We start from the raw sequence: 11,720 nt of genomic DNA, 5'->3' as shown, positions 1-11,720 counted from the left end.
TACTCTTTCCCTCCAGCCCCCTTGGTGTTTTCACACCATTCCCCTCTGGACTTTTATCCTCAATCATGCAAAGCACACAAAACATGGCGACCCTCTGTCTACAGTAGAGTAGGACTGCTTCTTAGAAACACAGGACTAATTTCTTAGAAACTCTCCAGTAGGTGAGAACAGCTTTCATTACGTGTTGGTGAGTCACTCCTTCTCAAGGAAGGAAAGAATAATTTTCCTGGAGAAGCAAAATGACAACAGATACCTCCCCCAAAGAGGGCTTTTATATTTTGACTCCCAAGGAAAATGAGCAGAACTGAATAGCATTCTGATTTATTTATTTATTTATTTATTTATTTATTTATTTATTTAATAGCATTCTGATTTAGTTGTCACAGCACATCATAAGCTTGGTGATGATTATTAAAATCATAAAATGGCCTCCTTCTATTTTCTGGCCACAATAAGAACAATCCCTTTATTCTTTCAAAAATTAATTATTTTCCAAAGCTTGTCATCTTTATTATTTTTCTTGTGTCTTTCCCCAAATCTTCATATCTTTCTTTAAAATCAGGCCCTACTACAACTCAGTGCTCATGAAGGCTCTGTTTGATGCAAAGTCATATCAGGGTCTTAAGTGACACTTTGGTAGCCACTTGTCCTATGCAGGTTTTAGTTTTGGAATTGTTATAATTGTACTGCTTTGCTAAGTCATGCTCGCTTTGCTCCATGTTATCTGGATAGCCAACCTTTGGCAAAGCAGCTTCCGGTGAACCCTGAGATAGAGGTAGTGGAACAGTTCACGTCTTAGAGAAACTACCTCCCAGATGCTTGGCCTCTATGCTGCTGTCTTGGGTCAGTTTGACGGCTTTTTAGTTTCTATCCTGGGGCTCCACCTGTTTTAGTCCAAATATATATTAGGTGTAAGTTACATTAACTCTGTCTTGAAGATGGCATAGTCAGATAGAGGTTCATCTGTCTCCCATGACAAGAAGTCTGGGGTTGTTGCCCGGTAGCATTGGTTCAGCTGCTCATCAGCATCACCGGGGTCCTAGCTCTGCCCTTCATACTTCTGCTACCTTTCATTCTCATATTTTTGGTCTCATGATGCCAAATGGGATCTACAGCTCCACACATGGTATCAGTGATATATGTGCGTGGGGTGGAGGAAGAGCTGAAAGCCTTCAGCACCCTCTTCTCTTGCCTAGAAATCTGAAGCTATACTTCATTGGCGACATCTTTGGCCACCCCTACCGGCACAGGAGGGTAGGAAAGAGATGAGGTTTTCTGGCCTTGATGGCAGACAGGAGCACAAGAGAAAAGGGCTGGAAATGGCTGTTTGATCACCTAACCACCAGTGCTGCAAATCACACAAGAAAGAGGCATTCCAAAGTTGTTAATTAGGGTGGTCCCTGTACGGGAGCTTTGCCAACTTGTTGTTGGGGAATTCCTCAAATTAGGGGAGGTAAGTTCTGTCTTCACTACTGCAGATGAAAATGTCAGAAACCCACTTTCCCAGCCTTCCTTGAACTAAGGTGGGAATCTGAGAGGGAGAGGTGGGGTGGGGGAGAAAGAAGCCCATGTCCAAGTGTACTTGAAGCCAGTCTTACCCCCATCCCTCTCCAAAACCATTCAGTTGTATGGGTCGGTATACATAGGTCATCACACTTTTTTTCCTGAAGACAATTTGGGTTGAGGTTTCTGTCGCTTGAAAGCAAAAGCATCCGAGTTAACACATACTTAGAGTAAAATTCTTCTGGTATAAAATAATAAAACTACTTCACTGGTATAATTTTTGTTTCTAAAAACTTCGTCAGCTTGCTTAGACCGGTTAAAGCCACAAATCCTTGTTCTTTCTTCTTCTCATTACCCCCTCTTCCCACTCCACTGTAGCATGGTGTCTGTGTTGTCTTAAGGACCTTTATTCCATAAGATAAATCATAATGGACATAAATTCCACTTGCAATAAAGCTATTCAAAACTCTTCTTTCCCCATCCCCCATACAACATATATTCCCATGGGAATATATATTCCCATATATTTACATTGTTTCAGAGAATATTTGGAGGTTGTAGTAGCCAGCTTCTAAGACAGCCCCCACTCATCTTAACTCCTGATATTCATACCCTTGTGTGTTTCTGTCTCACATTGAACCAGGTTGGTCTGGTACAGCATATACCCTGATACGTTGCTAGTGGTGACCCACTGATTTGTCCTAAAGATTTTGGCAGTCAGTGCACAAAGAAGGAGACACAATTAGTATGATCCAGAAAGAGACTACTTCAATAGTCCTTAAAAAGAACATTGTGCAATATCACGAACAGATGTTTCAAAAACAATGTTTTCAGTAGAAATAAATTTGCTCCTATTTAGACTTATAGTGTCTAAAAATCACATCAGTTGTAAGAAATAGAATGTTTTCCTTCAAAAATGGAATAGGCTTAATTCTAGACCCAGCAAAGATGGGTTCAAGTATAAAGAACTCACCAGTATGAAGAAATTAATGAGAGTCGGAGCTCACAATTCAGATTCGTCTTCGATGAGCACTTTTTAAAAAATGGATTTTTTAAAGTTTATTTATTTATTTATTTTGAGAGAGACAGAGAGAAAGGAGGGGCCAGGGCAGGGGCAGAGACAGAGGGGGACAGAAGATCCGAAGTGGGCTTTGTGCTGACAGCAGAGAGCCCAACATGGGGTTTGAACTCATGAACTGTGAGATCATGACCTGAGCTGAAGTTAGATGCTTAACTGACTGAGCCACCCAGGCTCCCTTAAAAACTGAATTTTTAATTAATTGTTTTACATGAGAGTGCATTTAAAAGACTCACTGATAAGTAGGATCTATGATCATTAAACAGTTGGATTTGGCTTATAAATCCCTGGAAAATAAACCTCCCAAATGTTCTTGGATCTGCTTTCATTTATATATAAGACAGCTAGAAAAATACAACAATATCATGTTGTAAAAAAGACAACCAACTAATCACATCCTGTGTGGATTTCTTAGATCTAAGTCTTTTTAAGGATAATATACATTAGCACATAACTTTGGGGCACTATAATCAGGAGAATGAACCCACAACAATGTGGATAAATTAATTCAGTGTTGTGTTGCAGTTGGCTTGTACCAGCTCTCTTCCCGACTCTGTGATCAGTGACTGCATGCTGGGAGCTTGAAATCAGTCAGTTGTTATAACTTCTCCAGCACACTGCTGGATGAATTTCTCAAATAGAGTGTTGAGTAAATGAAGCAAAACAGTATATATGGTGTGATCCATTTATAAATAAACTACAACAATTGGCCAAACTAATCTATGCTTGTAGCGGCCAGGAGAGAGAAAGGGTGGTGAATGAAAGGGGTATGAGGTGGGCCCTGGAGGTGTATGTGAGATTTTATTGCTTGATTTGGGTGCTGGGATCATGGATGTATTCACTTTTTGAAAATTTATAAATATGTACCCTTCTGAATTGTACATGTTTCCATATGTACATTATCCTTCAATAAAAAGTTAAAAATAACAAAAAAGTAAGCAAGCCATTAGATTAAAAATGAGTCTTTAGGGGCGCCTGGGTGGCGCAGTCGGTTAAGCGTCCGACTTCAGCCAGGTCACGATCTCGCGGTCCGTGAGTTCGAGCCCCGTGTCAGGCTCTGGGCTGACGGCTCAGAGCCTGGAGCCTGTTTCTGATTCTGTGTCTCCCTCTCTCTCTGACCCTCCCCCATTCATGCTCTGTCTCTCTCTGTCCCAAAAATAAATAAACGTTGAAAAAAAATTAAAAAAAAAATGAGTCTTTAAACAAGATAAAGAGTTATAAAACAAAAACAAAAGACAAAGATGTATAATAGAAGGCAACGAAATCTGCAAAAAGCAAAACTCTTTCTGTAGGAATTGGGTGTCCTGGTATTTGACACATTGTATGTGTCATTGCATAGGCGTAGAATCAATGAACCAATGGACATTTCTCTTGAACCAATGGACATTTCTCTTAAAATCCTCCTCCAGTCAACTCTGCAAATACATTATTTCAAACATTGTTATAGAAACTCTTTTTTAATTAAAAAAATTTTTTTGATGTTTATTTATTTTTGAGAGAGAGAGGCAGGCAGAGCATAGGCAGGAGAGGGGCAGAGAGAGAGGGAGACACAGAATCCAAAGCGGGCTTCAGGCTCTGAGCTGTCAGCACAGAGCCTGACGTAGGGCTCGAACTCATGAGCTGTGAGATCATGACCTGAGCTGAAGTCAGAAGCTTAACTGACTGAGCCACCCAGGAGCCCCAATAATTGTTTTTATCAACATAAAAATGTTTCCTAGTTAAGTATTTAAAAAGTATCAATTCTCGGAATGCTTGGGTGGCTCAGTCAGTTAAGTGTCCAACTTTGGCTCATGTCATGATCTCATGGTTTGTGAGTTTGAGCCCCGCATTGGGCTGTGTGCTGAGAGCTCAGAGCCTGGACCCTGCTTCCATTTCTGTGTCTCCCTCTCTCTCTGCCCTTCCCTGCTCAAGCTCTGTCTCTCCTTCAAAAATCAATAAACATTAAAGAAAATTTTTTTTAAAGTATCAATTCTCTTTGTGCATACAGTTTTTTTGCAATCATATTAACTTTGCAGGAAATGACATGAGACAGGCAACAGGAATGATGAGATATCTGGAAATAATTTTATACAATGCATCAAGGAATGAAAGAGAAATTCCCTATTTACAAGTGAAAAAGGCTCAAAGAGCCTCTTCTTGTAGATTTACTTAGTCCATAGTGATACTTCTGCAAGTGACTGCTTATGGTGGGTGTTGCTGATGGGCAGATTCGACTTTTTATTCCCACCAAGCATCTCTTATTTGGTTCTATGAAAGTTTGATAATTCAGTTCCATTGCAAGAGTAGCTTTTGTGTTTTCCTTGCAGAAAACCCTCTAGAATTCATCTGTTAACATCGGTAGCAGCTCTTCTATTATTAGACAAACAAAACAAAATAAAACTTTTTTATTTATGCCATAAAGTATCATGTAATAGCATATTGTACAATATGATAAAATATATTCTTTTTCATCTATTTCTCTAAACTTCCTAAGATCTTACTACAATGAAAAAGGTGGTATCAGTAAGGAGTGGGTTGGACTCTATTAAATATCTTCAGGAAACCCTCTGTAAATGTTTCTTTCAACTAAGCTTCTGATAAATACTTATATAGCAGCTCATGTCTATTGCTCTTTATTTGGATACCATAGGATTTTTTTTTTTACAATTGTAACTACTTATTAAGGACTTTTAAGTGGATAACTAAAAGAAGTTAATAGCTGAAAATATCTTTGAGGGCATCTGAACCTACTCACTTATTTATTTTATTGAAGTATAAATAGACATAAAAATCCAATTAGATTCAGGTGTACATCACAGTGAGTCAATATCTTTATACATTACAAAATGATCCCCATATTTAGTCGTTATGATCTATTGCCATATGAAGTTATTTTAATATTTTTTACTATATTCCCTATGCTGTACATTACATACCTAAGATTTATTTACAGTTGACCCTTGAAAAACACAGGTCTGAACTACAGAAGTCCACGTTTACATGGATTTAAAAAAATTTTTTTTTTCAACGTTTATTTATTTTTGGGACAGAGAGAGACAGAGCATGAACGGGGGAGGGGCAGAGAGAGAGGGAGACACAGAATCGGAAACAGGCTCCAGGCTCTGAGCCATCAGCCCAGAGCCCGATGCGGGGCTCGAACTCACGGACCGCGAGATTGTGACCTGGCTGAAGTCGGACGCTTAACCGACTGCGCCACCCAGGCGCCCCTACATGGATTTAAAAATAAACACAGCATGGAACTCTAAATGTATTTTCTGTTCCTTATGATTTTCTTAATAAGATTTTCTTTTCTTCAGCTTACTTTATTGTAAGAATAGAATATATAGGGGCACTTAGGTGGCTCAGTTGATTAAACGGCTGACTCTTGATTTCGGCTCAGGTCATGATCTTGTGGTTCATGAGGCTGAGCCCTGCTTTGGGCTCTGTGCTGATGGAGCAGAGTTTGCTTAGGATTCTGTCTCCTTCTCTCTGTCTCTCCTCTGCTTGCTCTCTCTCTCTCTCTCTCTCTCAAAATAAATAAATAAACATTAAAACAAATGATAGAGTATATAATACATGTAACATACAAAAATGTGTGTTTTTTAATGCTTATTTACTTTTGAGAGAGAGAGAGAGAGAGAGAGCGAGTGGGGGAGGGACAGAGAGAGACAGAGACACAGAATCCAAAGCAGGCTCCGGGATCGGACACTTAACCGACGGAGCCACCCAGGCGCCCCTACAAAATATGTGTTAATCAACTGTTTATGTTATCAGTAAGCCTTCTGGTTAGCAGTAGGCTGTGAGTAGTTAAGTTTTGGGGGACTCAAAAGTTATAAGCAGATTTCTGATTGCATGGAGGGGTCAGAGCTCCTTACTCCCACATTATTCAAAAGTCAACTATGTTTTATAAGTAGAGGTTTATAGCTCTTAGCCCCATTCACTTATGTCCCCAGCCCCTCTACCCTCTGGCAGCCCCCAGTTTGCTTCCTGTGTCTCTGAGTCTGTTTCTGTTGTGTTTTGTTTGTTCATCTGTTTTGTTTCTATTAGATTCCACATATAAGTGGAATCATATGGCATTTGTCTTTCTCTGTCTGACTTATTTCACTTATCATGATGCCCTCTAGGTTCATCTATGCTGTTGCAAATGACAAGATCTCATTCTTTTTTATGGCTGAGTAGGAAGCCATCTGATTTAACAGTGAGAAACACTGGAGGTCAGATTGGCATCTAACTGGGAATGTTAAAGCACATGACAAAGCTCAAAATCTTATCTTAATAGGAAAGTGGCCCCTAAGTGCTGTGATAATAAAGCTAAATTCATGTACTCTCCATTTGAGAGTTCCAATATTTTCTCTATTGCTGGACTGATTTAAGTGATATGTGAGGAATATACAATACAAAAACAACCCTTTATTAGGCAAGATTTAATTTCTTTCTAGGCTCAATATCCGTAAAGTGGAGATAATAATGAAAGCAAAGAAAAATTATGAGCTTAAATTAAAATATATCAGTAATGTGTGTTTGTATCTTGCAAGAGAGAGACTATCACCCCAGGGAAATGTCATTGTATTTTCATTGTTCCTGACTGGCATTTATTTGAATTTCATTCAGTTAAAAAATGTGTACAGAGTCTCTACTCTATTAAGCCCTCACATACTAAGGAGGGTATAAGAATAGTTGAGGTATAATTCCTGTGGCCAATAAGTTTCCAACAATTTGTGGGAGACAAGTGCACACATGAGAAATGAACATATATACCATACAATGGGTCTCCTGGAACAAGTGTACTATTGGAATTTAGCTGGTACAGGCATACCTCAGAGGTATTGTGGGTTTGGTTCCAGGCAACTGCAATAAATTGAATATCACAATAAAGCAAGTAAAATGAACTTTCTGGTTTTCCAGGGCATATAAAAGTTGTTTACGCTATACCATAGTCTATTTAAAGTGTACAATAGCATTATATCTAAAAGGTAATAATGTACTTACCTTAATTTAAAAAAATAATTTATTGCTAAAAAATGCCAACCATCATCTGAGCTTTCAAGGAGCCCTAATCTTTTTGCTGGTGAATGATCTAACGTTGATGTTGGTGGCTGCTGACTGATTAGGGTGGTGGCGGCTGAAATCTGGGGTGGCAATTTCTTAAAATAAGACAATGATAAAGTTTTCCATATCAATTGACTCATCCTTTCATGAACAATTTCTCTGTAGCATGTGACACTGTTTGATAGCATTTCACCCACAGGAGAACTTTCAAAATTGGATTCAATCCTCTCACACCCTGCTGCTGCTTTTTCAACCAAGCTTATATAATATTCTATATCCTTTGTTGTCATTTCAATAATATTAGCAGTCTCTTCACCAGGAATAGATTCCATTTCAAGAAATCACTTTCTTTGCTCATCTGTAAGAAGCAACTCCTCATCTGTTAAAATTTTATCCTGAAATTGTAGCAATTCAATCACGTCTCCAGGTTCCACTCCTGATTTTAATTTTCTTGCTATTTTCACCACATTGGCAGTTATTTCCTCCACTGAAGTCTTCAACCCCTCAACATTATCCATGAAGGTTGGAATAAACTTTTTCCAAACACCTGTTAATATTGATATTTTGACCTCTTCCCATGAATCATAAATGTTCTTAATGTGATATAGAATGATGAATTCTTTCCTGAAGGTTTTCAATTTATTTTGCCTAGATCCATCAAAAGAGTCACTGTCTTTGGCAGCTATAGCCTTATGGAATGAATTTCTTAAATAATAAGACCTGAAAGTTGAAATTACTTCTTTTATTTTTTATTTTTTTTGAGAGAGAGAGAGAGAGATAGAGAATGAGTGGGGAAGGGGCAGAGAGAGAGGGAGACAGAGTCCCAGGCAGGCTTCCTGCAATCAGCACAGAGCCCAATGCGGGGCTTGAACTCACAAACCGTGAGATCATGACCTGAGCTGAAACCAAGAGTCAGATGCTTAACTGACTGAGCCACCCAGGCACTGCAAAATCTTGATCCATGTGCTGCAGAATGGAGGTTGTGTTAGCAGGTATGAAAACAACATGAATCTCATCCATTTCCACCAGAGCTCTTGGGTGACCAGGTGCATTGTCAATGAGCAGGAATATTTTGAAAGGAATCTTTTTTTCTGAGTAGTAAGTCTCAACAGCTTAGAATATACAATAAACCATGTTGTAAACAGATGGACTGCCATCTGGACTTTGTTGTTCCATTTATAGAGCACAAGCAGAATAGATTTTAGCATAATTCTCAAGCCCCTAGGATTCCTGAAACGGCCAATAAACAGAGGCTTCAGCTTAAAGTCACCAGCTGTTATTTGCCCCTAACAAGGGAGTCAACCTGTCCTTTGAATCTTTGAAGCCAGGCATTGACTTCTCCTCTGTAGCTACGACAATCCTAGATGACCTTTCCTTCCAGTAGAAGGCTGTTTCATCTACACTGGAAATCTGTTGGTTGGTGTAGCCACCTTCATGAATTATCTCAGCTGGACCTTCTGGAGAACTTGCTGCAGCTTCTCCATCAGCACTTGCTGCTTCATCTTGAACTTTGATGTTATGGAGACGGCTTCTTTCCTTAAACCTCATGAACCAACCTTTCCTAGCTTCAAACTTTTCTTCTGCAGCTTCTTGTCTCAGCCTTCATAGAAATGGAGAGAATTAGGGCCATGCTCTGGATTAGGCTTTTGTTTAAGGGAATGTTGTGACTGGTTTGATCTTCTATTCAAACCACTCAAACTTTCTCCATATCAGCAATAAGGCTGATTTGCTTTCTTAGCAGTCATGTGCTCACTGGCACAGCCCCTTTAATTTCTTTCAATAACTTTTCCTTTGCACTGAAAACTTGACTAACTGGTACAAAAGCTTTCCACCTATCTTGGCTTTTGACATGTTTTCCTTGCCAAGCTTAATTATTTTTAGCTTTTGCTTTAAAGTGAGAGGTATACAACTCCTTCTTTTACTTGAACACTGAGAAGGCTTTAAAGAGTTCCTGATTGGCCTAATTTCAATATTGTTGTCTCTTGGGGAATAGGGTGGTTTGGAGAGAGAGAGAGACAGAGAGACAGAGAGAGATGGGGGAACAGGCAGTTGGCAGAACAGTCGGAACACATACAACATTTATCAGTTAAGTTCACTGTTTTATATGGGTGTGGTCCCTGGCATCCCCAAAACAATTACAATGGTAACATCAAAGATCACTGATCACAGATCACCATAAGACAGATAATAATGATGAAAAAGTTTGAAATATTGTGCGAATTACCAAAATGTGACACAGAGACACGAAGTGAGCAAGTGCTGTTGGAAAAATGGCTCTAATAGTCTTGCTTGACAGAGGGTTGCCACAAACCTTCAATTAGTAAAAACAAAACTAACAAAACAAACAAACACACAAAACCCAGTTTCTGTGAAATGCAGTGAAATGAAGCACAAGCAAACAAGGTAGACCACCATAAAAAGATGAGGAAGAGGCTCCTGGTCAGATATTTTTGGAAACACTGTGTTGATTAAGTTAAAATTAACTAGATGCTTACATCAAGGATTTTCATAACATATAAGATGCTAATGTTAATCATGAATTTCCAAGAAGGAGAGAGGGAATGTTGTATCCCAGACTTTTGTATCTTAGAAACCTTGGGTCAGAGAACATCTTGGTGGAAAATGTACATTGATAAATGTCACAACTCAGGCTACAGAAGCAAAATGCAGAGAAGATAACATAGAATTTGGATTTAGAAAACCTCTATTGAAATACTGGCTTTTCTGCTTTCTAGCTTTCTGAATTTGAAAAACACATTGCTGGGATTTAGTAAAAGAATAAAGCTATTTTTGGTTTTATTTTTTCAGTGGTGCATTGCAGCTGGCTCAAAAGTTTTGAAGAATTTTTTACCTAGTTACTCAACATAGACATAATTAAAAGTAGTATATATGATATGTGTCTATAGAAAATTAAACAAATGCTATGATTATAAAATGTATATAAAATTATAAAAGGTAATAAATATTCAAAACTCATCACTTTCTGGTTATTTTATTATATCTATTATATTTTACTATTTATTATATTTACATTTATTACCATATTAATGCAATGAAAATCCTATATAATTATGTGCTTCTGTACATCTCTTCCCAGCTCCATGTTCACTGATATCACAGCTTGAAATTAGCCAGGGTGGGCTATTTATACCATGGAAAGATACAAATGCTACAAATTGGCCCCCTCTCCTCTCTAGTTGTTAGACAATGGCCAGCCCACCACTAGCTTAGTGACAATTAAATACGATATTGTGTCTTAACCTCCTTAAAAAATGCCTTAGTTGTGGGATAATTGGAAATAGTGTACCAGGATGCTGTGAGGTACCTCGGTATACAGTATAGGGTACACGGAAAACAGCTAAATTAAGGCCCTGTTGAGAATAAAATTATAAACTTTCAAAGTCAGCTTGGAAAAGAGCCAGATCTTGACTGAGATGCCAGCTCTGCATGAGGTGTTAAAGAGGCTCTGACCCAGGAGGGTGCCTGGGAATTAGGGGAGAGCACCTTTTGTGAGGAGAGAAGAGCTCTTAAAGAAAAGCTATCTGTCCCTCTTACCACTCTCTGGAGCAAGAAGATACTTGGTCAATAGACACCTTTGGTGGACTTGCAAATTTTGTGCGTGTAGAAAGAAGGTGCTGTTGCTGTCTGTACTAATTTCCTATTGCTGCTGTTACAAATTAAGACACAAACTCTGTGTCTTAAAGCAATACAAATTTATCATCTTACGGTTTGGGAGGTCAGAAGTCCAAATGGATCTTAGAGACTAAAATCAAGAGTTCAACAGAACTATATTCCTTCTTGAGAATTTAGAGGAGAATTCATTTCCTTACCTTTCTCCTTACCATTCCTTACCTCTCCAGAATGTAGAAACTGTCTACCTGCCTTGAGTTCTGCTCTTTCTTTCATCCTCAGAGTGTGTAACTCCAGCCCCTGCTTTCATTGTCATACTTCATCTCACAGCTTGGACCCTCTTGCCTCCATCTTATAGGAGTCCTTGTGATTCACTGTATCTACTGCGGTAATTCAGGATAATCTTCTCATCTTAAAATCTTTAACTTAATCACATCTGCTAAGTCCCTTTTGCCGTGAAGACTGACATATTCACAGATTC

General features: G+C 38.7%; 1 pseudogene; it reads right to left on the bottom strand.

The window, feature by feature from the left end:
- Positions 1-608: 608 nt before the first annotated feature.
- Positions 609-11,515, bottom strand: LOC121035983 (tigger transposable element-derived protein 1-like; annotated as a pseudogene).
- Between the last annotated feature and the right edge of the window lie 205 nt (positions 11,516-11,720).

This window comes from Herpailurus yagouaroundi, unplaced genomic scaffold (assembly GCF_014898765.1).
Source record: "Herpailurus yagouaroundi ecotype Mexico unplaced genomic scaffold, PumYag 28, whole genome shotgun sequence".
Lineage (NCBI taxonomy): Eukaryota > Metazoa > Chordata > Mammalia > Carnivora > Felidae > Herpailurus > Herpailurus yagouaroundi.
The sequence above is the reverse complement of the archived record's forward strand: the minus strand, read 5'-3'. Positions and strand labels throughout refer to the sequence as shown.